The sequence below is a fragment of the Dendrobates tinctorius genome, unplaced genomic scaffold (genome assembly GCF_039654945.1).
Source record: "Dendrobates tinctorius isolate UK_male_01 unplaced genomic scaffold, ASM3965494v1 ptg000018l, whole genome shotgun sequence".
NCBI lineage: Eukaryota > Metazoa > Chordata > Amphibia > Anura > Dendrobatidae > Dendrobates > Dendrobates tinctorius.
Window position 1 is genome coordinate 10,805,018 of NW_027361686.1, and position 18,355 is coordinate 10,823,372.

Consider the following 18,355-nt stretch of genomic DNA (forward strand, 5'->3'; position numbering starts at 1 on the left):
TTATTAGGTACACCTGTCCAACTGTGTGTTAAGACTTAATTTCTAATCAGCCAATCACATGGCGGCAACTCAGTGCATTTAGGCATGTAGACATGGTCAAGACAATCTCCTGCAGTTAAAACCGAGCATCAGTATGGGGAAGAAAGGTGATTTGAGTGCCTTTGAACGTGGCATGATTGTTGGTGCCAGAAGGGCTGGTCTGAGTATTTCAGAAACTGCTGATCTACTGGGATTTTCACGCACAACCATCTCTAGGGTTTACAGAGAATGGTCCGAAAAAGAAAAAAAAAATCCAGTGAGCGGCAGTTCTGTGGCCGGAAATGCCATGTTGATGCCAGAGGTCAGAGGAGAATGGGCAGACTGGTTCGAGCTGATAGAAAGGCAACAGTGACTCAAATTGCCACCCGTTACAACCAAGGTAGGCAGAAGAGCATCTCTGAACGCACAGTGCGTCGAACTTTGAGGCAGATGGGCTACAGCAGCAGAAGACCACACTGGGTACCACTCCTCTCAGCTAAGAACAGGAAACTGAGGCTACAATTTGCACAAGCTCATCGAAATTGGACAGTAGAAGATTGGAAAAACGTTGCCTGGTTTGATGAGTCTCGATTTCTGCTGCGACATTCGGATGGTAGGGTCAGAATTTGGCGTAAACAACATGAAAGCATGGATCCATCCTGCCTTGTATCAACGGTTCAGGCTGGTGGTGGTGGTGTCATGGTGTGGGGAATTTTTTCTGGGCACTCTTTGGGCCCCTTGGTACCAATTGAGCATCGTTGCAACGCCACAGCCTACCTGAGTATTGTTGCTGACCATGTCCATCCCTTTATGACCACAATGTACCCAACATCTGATGGCTACTTTCAGCAGGATAATGCGCCATGTCATAAAGCTCGAATCATCTCAGATTGGTTTCTTGAACATGACAATGAGTTTACTGTACTCAAATGGCCTCCTCAGTCACCTGAGCTCAATCCAATAGAGCATCTTTGGGATGTGGTGGAACGGGAGATTCGCATCAGGGATGTGCAGCCGACAAATCTGCGCCAACTGTGTGATGCCATCATGTCAATATGGTCCAAAATCTCTGAGGAATGCTTCCAGCACCTTGTTGAATCTCTGCCACGAAGAATTGAGGCAGTTCTGAAGGCAAAAGGGGGTCCAACCCCTTACTAGCATGGTGTACCTAATAAAGTGGCCAGTGAGTGTATATATATAAGACACACAACACTATTCACATAACGTGATTGGTGTCTTCAGGGTAGGAATGCGACACTTCAGTCCACAACCCTTACATCTGCATGGCCAAAAAAAATCAGAATCATTTCAACACTTAGTGGAATCTATGCCATGATGAACTGCCACAGATCTGGAGGACAAAGATGTTCCCACAAGTTACAAGATGGTTGTCTCTAATGAAGTGGCCATTCAATAAATATATAAATCTGTGACTCTGCATTGGGCGGTGGCTTCCTTGTAGTGGGCAGTTTGGTATTTGTTGTGGCCACAAGTTTTTGTTTTGCAGCTATGCGTATGCTCAGCCCTGCATGCCTGTCTGCAGAAGGCAGGACGCTAACAGGAGTTTCTCTTTTTCATGAGCTTTATATCGATGCCCTGATGGATTATTGTTTATTATTATAGCGCCATTTATTCCATGATGCTTTATGTGTGAGGGGGGGTATGCATAATAAAAGCAAGTACAGTAATCGCGAGGGCTCACAATCAACAAGGTGCAAAAGAATGTGAATGCTACGATCTGAAGTTCTAGTGGGTGGCATAAAATGAATATAATTGGTGCCAAACGCCCTTTGGCTTGGGTGAGACAAGACCCTAGCGTTCACATGGGGTCATGAACAGTGACACAGAGGGCTAGCTCAAAATTGTTATGTAAAAAAAACAGAGTAAGGCCAAAACCGTGTGTCAGATTTTTTTAATCTGGTGAGCAAATGGATACCATTTTCACAATTGTTTATTCCGTGTGTCGGTTTTTCTCATCGGTGTGTCAGCCTTGTCTGAAAAACATCTGATAGAGGTTATCCAAGCTTCTCCCAGCAACTAGTCAGTGAAAAATGGACAACCAAAAGAGGCAAAACGGTTGTGAATTCTCTGAACCTTTCTGAGTAAGGGCTCATAGTATCCAGACAGCACAAGGACAATGTATTTTAATGTGGTCGTTCAACTGAACATTTGACATATGGACCGATTGTCTGCGCAGAAAATTTCAAAGCATATGTAGGATACTAGCAGGTGTATAGGATGCAGTGACGAGCAGGAGGCAGAGCAAGGGTTAACGGGTGTTTTTTTTATATCTAAAAATGGAAAAAAAGGACTAACAATGCTTTCTCCACGCAGGGAGTTGGTATACACAGCATGCACAGTAGTGCCGTGAGGACAGTTAGGTTGGTGAACAATATAAGATGGTAAGGGGCTGTCCTCACTCAGCTTCAAACAGCGGTCAGGGCTGGCGTTGGTGGCAGGCAGATCAGGCAGCTGCCTAGGGCCCTCACTCCCCCAGGGGCCCAAAGCTAGCAGCACATCACGCAGCCGCTATGGGACCCCTGTGAGGCGCCAGCGCCGACTGCCCCATCACCACATTGAACTATACTGGCGTCACAGACGCTGGTACGGTTCTTAGCAATGATGGAGGAGAGAGCATCAGCTGACGCTCCCTCTCCCATCATTCCCCGCTCTGCCTGACACTGCGGGTGTGTGATGACGTCATATCATCGCGCACTTACTGTGTACCAGGCAGAGCAGGCTGAGACAGGAGCCAGGAGCAGCGCGGGCACGAGTAGAGGTGAGGAGTGTGTTTTTTTATGTAACAGTGAGCAGTGAGTACTGTCTGGACTATGGGCCATTCTCGGGGGGGTGTTATATGCTATGTGGTGCTGTGCTATATACCATGGTGCTGTGCTATATGCCATGGTGCTGTGCTATATACCATGTGGGGCTGTGCTGTATACCATGTGGTGATGTGCTATATACCATGTGGGGCTGCGCTGTATACCGTGTGGGCCTTTGCTGTATACAATGTGGTGCTGTGCTATATACCATGGTGCTGTGCTATATACCATGTGGGGATGTGCTGTATACCATGTGGGACTGTGCTATATACCATGTGTGGCTATGCTATATACCATGTTGTGCTGTGCTATATACCATGTGGTGCTGTGCTATATACCATATGGTGCTGTGCGGTATACCATGTGGTGCTGTGCTACATACCATGGTACTGTGCTATATGCCATGTGGGGCTGTGCTATATACCATGTGGTGCTGTGCTATTTACCATGTGGTGCTGTGCTATATAGCATGTGGGGCTGTGCTATATACCATGTGATGCTGTGCTATATACCATGGTGCAATGCTATATACCATGTAGGGCTGTGCTGTATACCATGTAGTGCTGTGTTATATACTATGTGGCTGCATCATATACCATGGGTGGTACAGTATACATTATATTCTATGGGGGAGGCTGTGTTATATAATATGGGTGGCTACATTATATTCTATGGGGGGCTGTATTATATTTATTACTAGCTGAAGAGCCCGGCGCTGCCCGGGCATAGTAACTAACTGTGGTTAGTTATAGCAAATTATAATTATCCTCCATCCCATAGTCCTGTGCCCATATACCCATCATACATCTCCACGATCCCATAGGCCCGTGCCCATATACCCATCATACATATCCTCCATCCCATAGTCCCATGCCCATATACCCATCATACATATTCTCCATCCCATAGTCCCATGCCCATATACCCATCATACATATTCTCCATCCCATAGTCCCATGCCCATATACCCATCATACATATTCTCCATCCCATAGTCCCATGCCCATATACCCATCATACATATCCTCCATCCCATAGTCCAGTGCCCATATACCCATCACACATCCTCCATCCCATAGTCCCATGCCCATATACATATCCGCCATCCCATAGTCCCGTGCCCATATACCCATCACACATCCTCCATCCCATAGGCCCGTGCCCATATACCCATCATACATATCCTCCATCCCATAGTCCCATGCCCATATACCCATCATACATATCCTCCATCTCATAGTCCCGTGCCCATATACCCATCATACATATCCGCCATCCCATAGTCGAGTGCCCATATATCCATCACACGACCTTCATCTCATAGTCCCATGCCCATGTACCCATCATACATATCCTCCATCCCATAGTCCCGTGCCCATATACCCATCATACATATCCGCCATCCCATAGTCCCGTGCCCATATACCCATCATACATATCCTCCATCCCATAGTCCAGTGCCCATATACCCATCACACATCCTCGATCCCATAGTCCCGTGCCCATATACATATCCGCCATCCCAGAGTCCCGTGCCCATATACCCATCACACATCCTCCATCCCATAGACCCGTGCCCATATACCCATCATACATATCCTCCATCCCATAGTCCCGTGCCCATATACCCATCATACATATCCTCCATCCCATAGTCCCGTGCCCATATACCCATCATACATATCCTCCATCCCATAGTCCCATGCCCATATACCCATCATACATATCCTCCATCCCATAGTCCCGTGCCCATATACCCATCATACATATCCTCCATCCCATAGTCCCGTGCCCATATACCCATCATACATATCCTCCATCCCATAGTCCAGTGCCCATATACCCATCACACATCCTCCATCCCATAGTCAACCATTATGACATCATAATGAGTGGCGGGGCTTGCAATCTATGATGACATCAGCGTCGCCATGGCAACCATTATGACATCATAATGAGGGGCGGGTCTTGATACGCACACACTGTTTCCCCATTATACAAATAGGGCATTATGACATCATAATGAGGGGCGGGGCTTGACACACACACACTTTTTCCCCAGTATATAGATAGGGGCAAAATTGTTTGGTAAATTGGAACGCGCGGGGTTAAAATTTCGCCTCGCAACATAGCTTAGGACGCTCTCGGGGTCCTGACGTGTGACTGTGCCAAATTTTGTGGCTGTAGCTGCGACGTTGCGGATGCCTATCCCGGACATACACACATACACACATACATACATACATACATACATACATACATACATACACACTTTGAGCTTTATATATTAGATATTCTATGGGGGGGTGATTGCATCATACTCTGATGGGGCTACATTATACTATATGAGGAGGCTACATTGTATTCTATGGGGAGCTGCATTATATTGTATGGGGGGCTAGATTATATTGTATGGGGGCTTCATTATACTTTATGAGGGGGCTACATTATATTCTATTGGGGCTGCATTATAAATAATAATAATTTTATTTATACAGCACCAACATATTCCGCAGCACTTTACATTATAGAGGGGACTTGTACAGACAATAGATATTACAGCATTGCAATAAACACATAGGTCAAAACAGATACCAAGCGTAATGAGGTCTCTGCTCGCAAGCTTACAATCTATAAGGAAAAAGGGGAGACACGAAAGGTGGATGGTAACAATTGCTTTTATTGTTTTTATTGTTTGGACCAGCCCTAGTGTAAGAATCAGGTGTTCCTGTTACTGCATGAATCAGTTAACAGTCTAAATATGTAACAGTACAGACACAAAGGGCTAAGAAATGCATAAAGCATGTGAGAACATGATGCGAGGAACCTGGTTATGGTAAAAATTTTTGAATAAGCCACACGGGGATGTTTAGGTTAATGTGTTAAGGCAATAGGCCAGTCTAAACAAACGCATTTTTAAGGCATGCTTAAAACTGTGGGGATTGGGGATTAATTGGACTGGGTAGTGCATTCCAAAGAATTGGCGCAGCACATGAAAAGTCTTGGAGACGGGAGTGGGAGTTTCTGATTAATGAGGATGTTAACCTCAGGTCATTAGCAGAACAGAGGGCACGGGTAGGGTGGTAGGCTGAGACAAGGGAGGAGATGTAGAGTGGTGCTGAGCCATGGAGTGCTTTGTGGGTGAGGGTAATAAGTTTATACTGAATTCTGGAGTGGATGGGTAGCCAGTGTAAGGACTGGCACATGGTAGAGGCATCGGTATAACGATTGGTGAGGAATATGATCCTAGCTGCAGCATATTGTCATGAAAACCACACACGGATATCACAATCATAGGGGGGCATATCTTAGTTATCCCACTGCTGCCACCAATTGTCATGAAAACCACACACGGATATCACAATCGCAGGGGGGCTTATCTTAGTTGTCCCACCGCTGCCACCAATTTTAATGTACCCGCTTCTCAGTACGTGATCTGCGGTTGCGCCTGCAAGAGTTAATCTATGAAATGTCTGTCTGGACCTGGTCAACCTTTATCTGCGCTCACCTTTTTCTGGCACGATGGTAGTGATTCAGTAACGCTTCAGGTATAGTGTGCATTTAATATGGTCTTGCTTTTAATACATTTAGGAGGCAGTAATGGCACAGCGAATATAAAAAACGTAGAGTAGGACTGCCCCATATGAGAATGCCTTGGCGTGGTGGGGTAGCTCAAATGATTGATCAATTTTTTGCTAAATGTCTCATTTTGAAATACAGTTAGAAATTAATATGTGCATATGCACTTTATGTATTGCGTGCTGACCATAAGCAGCGCTGGCTTCTCCCCTTTTTTACTTGATGTTGTTTCCCCAAGGTATGCAGTCACTAGTGCTGATGCTGGGCGCAGGGAAGAGTGCACTGGAACGCGGTCTGCAGTCTGCCAGGTTTACCGGAGGGAGGGAGCTAACCTTCACCTGCAGTCCCTTCTGTCTTCCCCGCAAAAAGCCCCTTGTTACCGCGCTCAGCCCCTTTTATCACTTCCCCCGGGGTATGCAGTCACTAGTTCTGACGCTGGACGCAGGGAAGAGTGCACTGGAATGCGGTCTGCAGTCTGCCAGGTTTACTGCTGGGAGGGAGCTAACCTTCACCTGCAGTCCCTTCTGTGTTCCACACAAAAAGCCCCTTGTTACCGCACTCAGTCCCTTTTATCACAGACCCGCCATTAGCAGCAGGGGTTACAGGACTGCCACATTAGTGGCAGTCACAATGGTTCCAGCCCAGAGACATTATTATCTTTAGTGTTCTGTTCCTTCCTCCCACACATACACTATATTGATGTGTATTCTGGATCAGACACGCCCATTAGGTGCGTAAAAATTGATCACCATCTGTGCGTCATGCAATTTTCATGGATACATTAAAATTATACAGATAAGAAATTGTATTTGTCCCCTATTATTTACTAAATTATCCATGTATAAACTGGATGCCATACCAATGTACAAAGCACAGATACGGATTGCTCATGGATATAAAATCACATCCATGGTGGCATACGGATAATAATATGGATGAAAAATCATAATTTTTTTTTCTGGATGTAAAACAGATGATTTTGCATACGCTTGTGTGAACCTGGCGTAAAGCTAAAAGGTTTTTTCTTTATAAGGATAACAACAACCTCCTATTTTGTTATTCACAGGATTGATTGCAAGTAAATTACTGTTTTGAGTGCCATGTCTTGCCATCAGTTTATCCATTACGTTACCATAAGTCATTTATGCAAAAAGTACATAGTAAATGCACCTATACACTTAAGACTAAAGGGGTCAAACCTGCCAATATCAGAGGGATGAGCCACAACTGTTGTGCATGGAGGTCTCCTCCTGCAGAAGATGTCAGGGAAGATCAGGGTCAGGAAGATTACATTTTAACATCCATCCCTTTTGTTACTCAGGAGATAAGCCACTACTAGAGCTGAAGGCTGCAGCTTTCATCTCTCTCACCTTCCAAAGAACCATATCTATGTCACCTGTATGGGGCAGTTGGGAGAGAAAGCTGACCACTTGATCAGTAGCTATCATATGTGTATCCATTGTACTAGAAAAATCCTCCAGCACTTGAAATGTATTAAAAATCCTATTGATCTTTATTAATTGGCATGCATTTCAAAGACAAACGTTAAAATCTACACGTTTTCTTTTCACTGATCTCTCATGGTAATGTAAGGAGGTCAAGGGCCTCGCCCTGTAAATAGTAACATTATTGTGTATTATCTGTGTGTTGTATGTATGTTGTGTGTGTGTGTTTGCGTCCATACATTAGTTAGTTGTAGTACTAGAAAAGGGCGACTAGATGGGGGCACTGAGCTCAACTAGTGAGAAGACTGTTAGGAGGGAACCTGAGAGGAGTGACTAGTGAGAGACAGAAAAGGAGATAGTTTTCCCTCATGAGTCAGTTGAGCTGGGTGTTGTTGGACTGGACAGAAGTGAACACAGCGAATGCCTACAGCAGTAGCCAGCACGTCGTGGTGCTGGAGGGCCTGTAGTTAGAGACTGGGGACTGCAGGACTAAGGAGACGGAAGAAGGAGTCTCAGTGGTCAAGTCAGCTAGCAAGGAAGGCTGAAGTGAAAACCCCAGCCAGTCTATTGAGTCCAGCCGGTGTCTGGAGTATTGCAAGCCAGTGAGGTCCGTGGGAGAGCCCCCCCTGTGGGAGTAGCAGCTGGAGTACGGGAGCTTTGTGGAGAGTTTAGTGAGCTGCAAACCTAGGACACGAACAGGAGCAACAGTGCCGTAAAGGGGTGAGCTGTAATGGATAAGACAGGTACCTTCATGGGCTGAAGTCGGTCTCAGGAAGAAGGGAAGTGTTCCGTGTTCATCGTGCTCCGTATGACATGTCAGCTTGTCTGTGTGATGCATACATGTGAAGTGGTGTACTGCTGTAGATGAAAGATGTATTGCTGTTACCGAGTAAAGCGTCCTGTAGCCATTGTAGATATGCTGTGCCCTGAAGAGAATAAAGCTGAGTTGTTAAAGTTGCTTCCTTCCTCTGTCTGCAGTCAATTGGGTCCCTAAAGTGCACAGCGTATGGGTGATGAAACAGCATCCAGTACAGTAAGTACTGGAGCGGCCGCAGAAGCTACCCCTCGGCGGCCATAGTATTACATTAACACAAAACCCATAAATATATATGAAATAAAACACCAAACACAGAATTGTGGAAGAATAATGGTCGTGGGTTACCATAATAGACTTTATAATATTTGAATAAATTAATACCCACAGATAGCTGGGCGATTTTCCCTCAAATAAAACATCACGACAAGGAAGGAAACATAAAAAAGGGGGACCTTCTTTCTTCCTCTGAGGGGAATGGAAAAACTGGCAACTAGTGGGCTTTTTATACCAAAAATCTTCCTGGTCTTTTATGAAACAGCCAATCATATTCTATAAAAAGTATGCCAAGAACAGCTGGAAATAACTGGAATGTACCTGCTCGTGACTCCACAGCTTACCAGAATGACCTTTTGACCTCAGTTTGAACATCAGGAAACCATTTTAAAACTCGTATTAAAACAAGCCCAAAATGACAGAATGCTGTATTTTACGGATTATAAGGTGCACCCTTTTTCCCCAAATTTTGCGGGGGGGAAATGGGGGTGCATCTTAGGCCGGGATCACACATGTGAGGAATACAGCCGAGTCTTGCATGTTAATACCCGGCGGCTTCATGTATTGCTATGCGGCCGCACACTCCGATCCGAGTACCAGCAGCAGTGCCGGCTATTAACATGCGAGACACAGCCTTATTCCTCGCATGTGTGATCCCGGCCTTATAGTGCGTATATACCTTAACAATACCGTTGCTGCAGGCTGGGATGAGTGGGTGCCTGGCGGTGCTGCTGGGGTGCCCGGTTGTGCTGGGATCTCCTTTGCTGCGGGGGGGCTATGCCGACATTTTGTGAAAGGCCAGAGCCCCTGTAGTTCTGTGGTTTCCTCTGCAGTGGACTCCAGGAAAATGGCCGCTGGGAGGCGGCGCATGCGCAGAACGAGATCTCGGCATCAAGATCTCAGGAGATGAGATTTCAGTGCTGAAATCTCATCTGCCGAGATCTCCATCTGCGCATGCGCTGCCCCCCAGCCGCCATTTTCCTGGAGTCCACCGCACAGGAAACCACGGAACTGCGGGGGCTCTGGCAGAGCCCTGGAGACCCCACAGCAGCACCGGAGACCCCAGCAGCACCGCCAGACACCCCTGCAGCACCAGACTCCCGCAGCATCGGATCCCGCAGCATCGGACACCTGCAGCGGCGCACTGCATATCGGACACCCCCTCATGCCAGCCTGTGACCTGCAGCATCACCCCACTCCTGCCTCCTCCAGTAGCAACCTTGGGACCTCGCTTCACCGCAGCCACCACCCCGGTAAGGAATAAGACACATGGATTATAAGAAGCACCACCATTTTATAAAAAAAAAAAAATTTCCTATTTTTCTCCTTAAAATTAAGTTTGGCTTTGACCAAAGTAATCTGGGAACAATCTAAAAAAACAAAACAAGTAAAGTTAAAGTTTAGCTTTAAGAAGGAAAGATCCTTCCTCATTGTAGCCATAAGGTCTAATGTTTTATTATTGCTTAGATCATCCCCCCCAAGTGAACTATAATTAGGTAATGCGAAGGAAACTGAATAGTTAATTTTCCAATTCATTAATCAAATAATTCCATTTCATTCCCCTGACACTGTGCAAGAAGATTTGGACATAAGAAGAACTAAAAGAAAGGTTCTCAGTATAAGACCTCTGACTTGCTCTCTTCTGAGCCCAGAATATATGAATGTCCAATAATCCATACTATCAGAGGATCTGCAAAGTGAATATTAAAATTTAGTAATCATAGAGATCAGGGTGAACATGCAACTTAAATCTCCTAGAATCCCATCTACCCAATCTCAATCTTTTCATCCCGTAGACTCAGCCTGGAACCTTCGGTTGCAGCTCCAATCCTCAACGAATGGGACATGATTTTAAATGTTCTTCACCAAGTCTGGCTAAGCATTTTTTAAGAACTGAATTGGTATACAGTAGCCGGTTCACCATTAGAATGAATAAAGAATGGGCTAGAAACTTTGGGTCTCTTAACCAGCCATCTTTGTGTATTTGCCACGGGGCAAATAGAGAAATCAGAAATGGGATTTAAACGTATGCTAGCTCCCCTACCCATCTGATCGGTTTTGGATTTTCTTATAAGTAAAAACATATGAGAATCCTTATACAAAACATCTGAAAACAATAAACTGGAAGTTTCAGCCTTTTTGATGAAACTATCTCACCTACCCTTAAGTGCTGCAATAAATGCTAAGCAAAAGGCTGAACTAAACAGTAGAGTTGAGCGACTTTTGTTTTTTTAGGGTCGAGTTTCGTTTCGTGAAACCCGACTTTTCCAAAAGTCGGGTCGAGCAAGATCGTCCGATTATAGGGAAAAGTCGGGGTCGTCCCGAAACACGAAACCCAATGTAAGTCAATGGGGAATAAAAGTCGGCAGTGAGAGGAGGACAGGAAACACACCTACAGTGCCCATTTGAATGCCAAAAGCATCAATTCTTCTTACTTAAGCTTGTCAACCTTAATTAACTTCATAATACAAGTTACGCACTGAAAAATGGGGGTTATTTGGCTAAAGTTGTGGGGGGGTAGGGCTGGCTCCAGATTTTCATGTGCCCTGGGCGAAAGAGCGCTCCTTTAACACATACCAAAACTCATCATGCTCCGATACGGCAGAGAAATAGCGGTATAGTACAATGAAAAATACTTCACTTTTTACATCTCATGACGAGGCCCATTTATTTCTCCATACAGAATCATTGGTCCCATATAATGTTTGAAACAGTATATGATGAGCTCCACATAATGCTACAGTATATGTTGGTCCCCATGGATGAAGCTCCACTGTCTTATGGGCCCAAATAATGCTCCAAACATAATGGGTCCCATTTCTAATGCTCTAGTGTATAATGGGCCCTGTAAATGCTGCTCCAGTGTCTGATGTCCACCTTTGGAATGTTCCAGTGTATGGTGGGCCCCATCTATCATTCTCCAGAGTACAGTGCTCCCCAAAAATTGCTGTCCCAACATTGAAAACAATCAAATAAGTCTCCTCGCTAGGGAATCCCTGTACTAGTCTGGACTCCTCGTCGTCCCCATCTTCCATCTCACTGCACAGTATTTCAACCTTGCAAGTGCTGTGATCCTGAGCAAGCAGGGGGGCCCACTCGTTGGCGACGGCACTGGCACAGGGCCTCTGATAGTACGGTGGTGTGTCTGATGGCGGGTGGGCCGAACCTGCACTTTCATCTGCAGCTTCCTCTTTGTCACCGTGTAAGATGGAACTGTATATGGGAAGGGTAACCTGAGTTTCATCAGGGTCAGATTCAGGCCGTGTAGCGTGCGAGGGGAATGTAGTGGTCTGGGTCAATGTACCAGCAGATTCATCGAGCAGTGGCTGGGCATCAGTGCACTTGTGTCGCCCCCAGGAGTACGGTCGCCACAGTGGCATTACCTTCTTCCTAGGGAGTGTGATGTCATGCTTGGGAGCAACGAACGATCTCTCCAGCAGGTTAACTGATTGGGTGGCGTTATTCCCACGAGTCATGACCCTCCAAACAGCGTTCATGAAGGCAAAGTGTTTGTTTTACGTGGGCAGTATGGTTGCAAAGCTGAACCTTAAAGGAATGTCCAAAAGGGCACCACCAGGAGTGGAGCCTACGGTTAAATTCGACTCCACCTGGGAAACCTCAACCATGCCAGCTACAGAACAGATGCACACATTGCAAGCTTAATTCCGTTAACGAACGAGACTCCGTCATGCCCCGCGGTCCGAGTCCGGCTTACTAGAGGGACACGTGAGGCTCTGGCACATGAGATTGGCCAATAACTGGTGTGTCATGCCCTTACATGTCCGTGGCTGCATGTGCGCTACACTGAAAAGGCCAGCGTTTGTCGCTTACAGGTGCAGATGACCCGCTGAACAACGTTAGTGATGGGGATCACTGATTACAATTATTACCCGCGAACAATGATTTCCCAGTAAGTGCAGGTCAACCGCAGTTCCGGAATTAGGCCTAACCGTCATTCCTGAAAAAATGAAAAACTTACGTATGCAAACCACAGGTGCTGTAGCTTGCTTAACAGCTCGCCAGCCGTTCTCACGCCCAGTATGGATTACACGTGATTGCACAAAGGTGAGAAAGGGTACCGTATCCCCAGATAACATGTATGGATAGTGCACACATTCAAAATATATGTCTATACATCAGGAGGCAGGCTCAGACGGTGTTAGGCCCAGTATGGATTGCACGTGATTGCACAAAGGTTAGAAAGGGTACCGTATCCCCAGATAACATGTATGGATAGCGTACACATTCAAAATATATGTCTATACATCAGGAGGCAGGCTCAGACGGTGTTAGGCCCAGTATGGATTGCACGTGATTGCACAAAGGTTAGAAAGGGTACCGTATCCCCAGATAACATGTATGGATAGCGTACACATTCAAAATATATGTCTATACATCAGGAGGCAGGCTCAGACGGTGTTAGGCCCAGTATGGATTGCACGTGATTGCACAAAGGTTAGAAAGGGTACCGTATCCCCAGATAACATGTATGGATAGCGTACACATTCAAAATATATGTCTATACATCAGGAGGCAAGCTCAGACGGTGTTAGGCCCAGTATGGATTGCACGTGATTGCACAAAGGTTAGAAAGGGTACCGTATCCCCAGATAACATGTATGGATAGCGTACACATTCAAAATATATGTCTATACATCAGGAGGCAGGCTCAGACGGTGTTAGGCCCAGTATGGATTGCACGTGATTGCACAAAGGTTAGAAAGGGTACTGTATCCCCAGATAACATGTATGGATAGCGTACACATTCAAAATATATGTCTATACATCAGGAGGCAGGCTCAAACGGTGTCAGGCACAGTATGGATTTGACGGCCCAGACTACACAGCGGAGGAGCAGGGAGAGGTAAAGATTGCAAATGCTGGGGACCTGCCCAAGCAAGGGGGGCCCACTCGTGGGCGTCGGTACTGGCACTGGGCCCCTCATAGTACGGCGGTGTGTCTGACAGCGGGTGTGCACCACCACCGTCTGAGACACTTGATTGCACTATGAGGGACCCTGTGCCAGTGCCCGCGCCCAAGAGTCGGCCTACCCACCTGTCCAGGGCAACGGCACTCGCACGGTGTCATGCGCTAGGTGGTGACCCCGGCCATGGGGGGGGGAGGCAGCACAGTTAGGAAGTTTTAGAAAGTGGCATATGTTGATGTTGGACATTCAGCTGATGCAAAAGGTGAAATAGGTCAAGTCCCAGGAAGAGGTGGACCAAAGCAAGCCATTTTTCTGTCACCCTATGTGTCATCAGGGGAAGGTGGGACAAAATCCTTGGAAACCCATGCATGGTTCATTTTAATGAAGGTTAGATCATCCACATTTTGGGTTGACAGACGGGTCCTTTTTTCTGTCAGGATTGATCCAGCTGCACTGAAGACTCTTTCCGATAGCACACTTGCAGCTGGGCAATCGAGCTCCTGTAAGGCATATTGTGCCAATTCAGGCCAGGTGTCCAGTTTAGCGGCCCAATAGTCAAAGGGGAATGACCTGTGTGGGAGAACATCGATATGGGAGGAAAAGTAGTTTGTAACCATAGTTGACAACTGCTGTCTCCTGTCACTTTCCATCGATGCAGTATTACCAGTTGTGTGAGCGGTACTTGAAAAATCAGTCCACAACATTGTCATGAAACCCCTGTCTCCAACGCCACTTCTGCTGTGTGCACCACGAACACCTCTGCCAAGCTGCCCCTGGCCCGTACGGCTCGTGTGAGAACCATCACCGCTGCTGTGTGCTGGGAATGCCTCAAGCAACCGATTTACCAGAGTTGCTTGTTTATTAGCCAATATTAGGTCAAGGTTCTCCTGTGGCATGATGTTTTGTAATTTGCCTTTATAGCGTGGATCCAGGATGCTGGCCAACCAGTAGTCGTCATCGTTCATCATTTTGGCAATGCGGGGGTCCCTTTTTAGGATCTGCAAGGCATAATCTGACATGTGGGCCAATGTTCCCGGTGTCAATGATGCACTGCGAGTGCTGGTTGGAGGAGCACTTTCTGGCAAATCCACATCCCTCCAGTCACGCACAAACCCTGTACCAGACCTTGCCACGCCAACATTTTCACTTGCCCCACGAGATGCATCCTCCTCCCCTAAGTAATCATCTCCATCATCCTCCTCCTCCTCTTCTTCCTCCACCTCGTCCAGGAGAGGTCCCTGAGCAGACAATGGCTGAATGTCATCAAGGAATCCCTCCTCCTCATCAACATTGGCTGCAGAAGCCTGCTCCTTAAGGTGCGTCAAAGTTTGCATGAGCAGACGCATAAGTGGGATGCTCATGCTTAGGATGGCGTCGTCTGCGCTTACCAGCCGTGTGCATTCCTCAAAACACTGAAGGACTTTACAGAGGTCTTTCAGCTTCGACCACTGCACACCTGTCAACTCCATGTCTGCTCTCAAAGTGCCTGGCCGTGTATCCTCCCACAAATGCATTATGGCCTGCCTCTGCTCGCACAGCCGCTCCACCATGTGCAGGGTGGAATTCCACCTTGTTGCAATGTCGATAATGAGGCGGTGGTTGGGAAGGTGGAGCAATCGCTGCAGCTTCTGCATACGAACGGAGTGTACAGGCGACCGGCGGATGTGCGCGCACAGTCTTCGCACCTTCTGGAGCAGGGCTGTTAACTCCGGATAATTTTTGAGGAAGCACTGCACCACCAGGTTCAAGGTGTGAGCCAAGCAAGGTATGTGGCTGAGTTTTGAAAGGGCTATGGCTGCCACAAAAATACGGCCGTTATCACTAACTACCTTGCCTGCCTCAAGATGTACACTGCCCAGCCATGACTCAGTTTGTCGCTGAAAGTACTCGGCCAGCACCTCGGCGGTGTGTCTGTCGCCCAAACACATCATCTGCAACACAGCCTGCTGACGCTTTCCACTAGCTGCTCGATAGGGGGACACATTGTGTGCAACAGTGGCAGCTGCAGATGGAGTGCTCGTACGAATGCGCTCTGTGGACGAGCTTTCGCTTCTGGAGGAGGAGGAGGGTCGAACGCCTACAGCCAACTGTTTCCTATACCGTGGGCTAGGCAGCACTGTCCCACCACCGCTGTCCCCTGTGGACCCTGCATCCACCACATTAACCCAGTGCGCAGTGATGGACACGTAACGGCCCTGGCCATGCCGACTGGACCATGCATCAGTTGTGAGGTGCACCTTTCCGCTCACTGACTGCTTGAGTGCATGGACAATGCGGTCTTTCACATGATGGTGGAGGGCTGGGATGGCTTTGCGAGAGAAGAAGTGGCGACTGGGTAGGTCATAGCGTGGTACTGCATAGGCCATGAGTTCGCGGAAAGCTGCGCTTTCCACCAACCGAAATGGCATCATCTCAAACGAGATTAGTTTGGCAATGTGGGCGTTCAAACCCAGTGTACGCGGATGAGAGACTGAGTACTTTCTTGACCTACTCATAGTGTCTGGGAGGGTGAGCTGGACTTGAGAGCTGCATATGGTGGAAGTAGCGGTGGACAGGGCGGACTGAGAGAGGGTTGATGATGGTGATGGAGTTGTTGTTCTTTCTGATGGCCTAGAATCAGTCTTTCGTTGATATAACAGTGGGATTCCCTGACTGCTGTGGCATTGCAACGACACCTCAACATTTGCTGCTGTGCTAACCGGTGGGCTTACAGTGGGGGAAACAATGTAGCGTTGCTGACTACCTTCGTTGTGATCAGTTGCACATGTGGCACTTGAGGTTTGGTGTTGTGTCCATGCTTGCAAGTGCATGCTGGTTAAATGTCTAAGCATGCAACTGGTATTCAAATTTTTCAGATTTTTCCCTCGGCTAAAGGTCTTTGCGCACTTCTTACAGATAACCTTGGCCTGATCATGAGGATTTTGTTCAAAAAAGTGCCACACTGCACTCTTCCTACTTTGGCAGACATTTTGTGGCCTAGCACGCTGTGATCTTTTGACCCTCTGGACAAGCTGTCCAGCAACTCTTTTGATGTTTGGAACCTGTCTTTGGAGTGCTCCGGGCCTGCCAGATAACAGCTGTTGCGATGTCGATGTCTGCTGTGGATGCTCCTCATCTGAGCTATTGGAAGCAGCACCCTCTTCCCCCAATGGATGCCAATCTGGGTCAACAACTGGGTCATCCATCACCTCCTCTTCTATGTCATGTGCACCTTCCTCTGTGTCACCGTGTATGGTGGTATAGTGTGCGGGAAGGGGCACCTGAGTCTCATCAGGGTCAGAATCTGGCTCTGTACACTGCGAGGACAATGTAGTGCTCTGAGTGAATGTACCAGCAGAATCATCCATCAGCGGCTGTGCATCAGTGCACTCCATGTCAGATTCATTTTGGCCTGGGTAATTCACCATTTGACTTGATAATCCAGGCATGGTATGTGAAAACAGCTCCATGGAGTAATCAGTAGTATGGCCTGCGTCATCCTTCAATCTTGGTTGGGGTGAAGGACACAAGGAAAGGTGTGGTTCATGAACATGAGCCTCCAATGACGACTCAGTGCTTTTACTTTTTACAACTGAAGAAGAGGAGGCGATAGAGCTGGAGGCTGAGTCAGCAATGTAAGACAAAACTTTTTCCTGATGCTCTGGCTTTAAAAGCGGTTTGCCAACTCCTAGAAAACTAAGCGTTCGAGGCCTTATGTAGCCAGACGATGACGCAGGCTCAACACCTCCTGCATTCGGTCCTATTTTGCTCTTGCCACTACCATCAGATCCACCACCAACACCATCATTACCAGCTGCCAACCCCCGCCCAATTCCACGGCCTCTTCCACCAGCCTTCCTCATTTTTGGTAGAAATGTAGACAAAATCCAACAAACTATATAGTAATGTAAAACAAGGTACAAGGTGTCTATAGGACAGGGGAGATTTTGAATTTCTGCAGACACTTGTGGACACTGGACACTTTTGGATTGTGTGAGGCCCACTGAGTATCTGAGCGCTCTGTCACAGGCTCGATGGCAGAGCTATGACCAAAGTGACTAGAGGATAAGGGAGATTTTTAATTTCTGCACACACTTGTGGACACTGGACACTTATGGATTGTGTGAGGCCCACTGAGTATCTGAGCGCTCTGTCACAGGCTCGATGGCATAGCTGTGACCAAAGTGACTAGAGGATAAGGGAGATTTTTAATTTCTGCACACACTTGTGGACACTGGACACTTATGGATTGTGTGAGGCCCACTGAGTATCTGAGCGCTCTGTCACAGGCTCGATGGCAGAGCTGTGACCAAAGTGACTAGAGGATAAGGGAGATTTTTAATTTCTGCACACACTTGTGGACACTGGACACTTATAGGTTGTGTGAGGCCCACTGAGTATCTGAGCGCTCTGTCACAGGCTTGATGGCAGAGCTGTGACCAAAGTGACTAGAGGATAAGGGAGATTTTTAATTTCTGCACACACTTGTGGA

At 47.1% G+C, this 18,355-nt stretch overlaps 1 protein-coding gene across 2 annotated transcripts in view; it reads left to right on the forward strand.

The window, feature by feature from the left end:
- The window catches only part of ABCG4 (ATP binding cassette subfamily G member 4), a 173,419-nt gene that overhangs the window by 43,618 nt on the left and 111,446 nt on the right, over positions 1-18,355 (forward strand). The window lies entirely within an intron of this gene.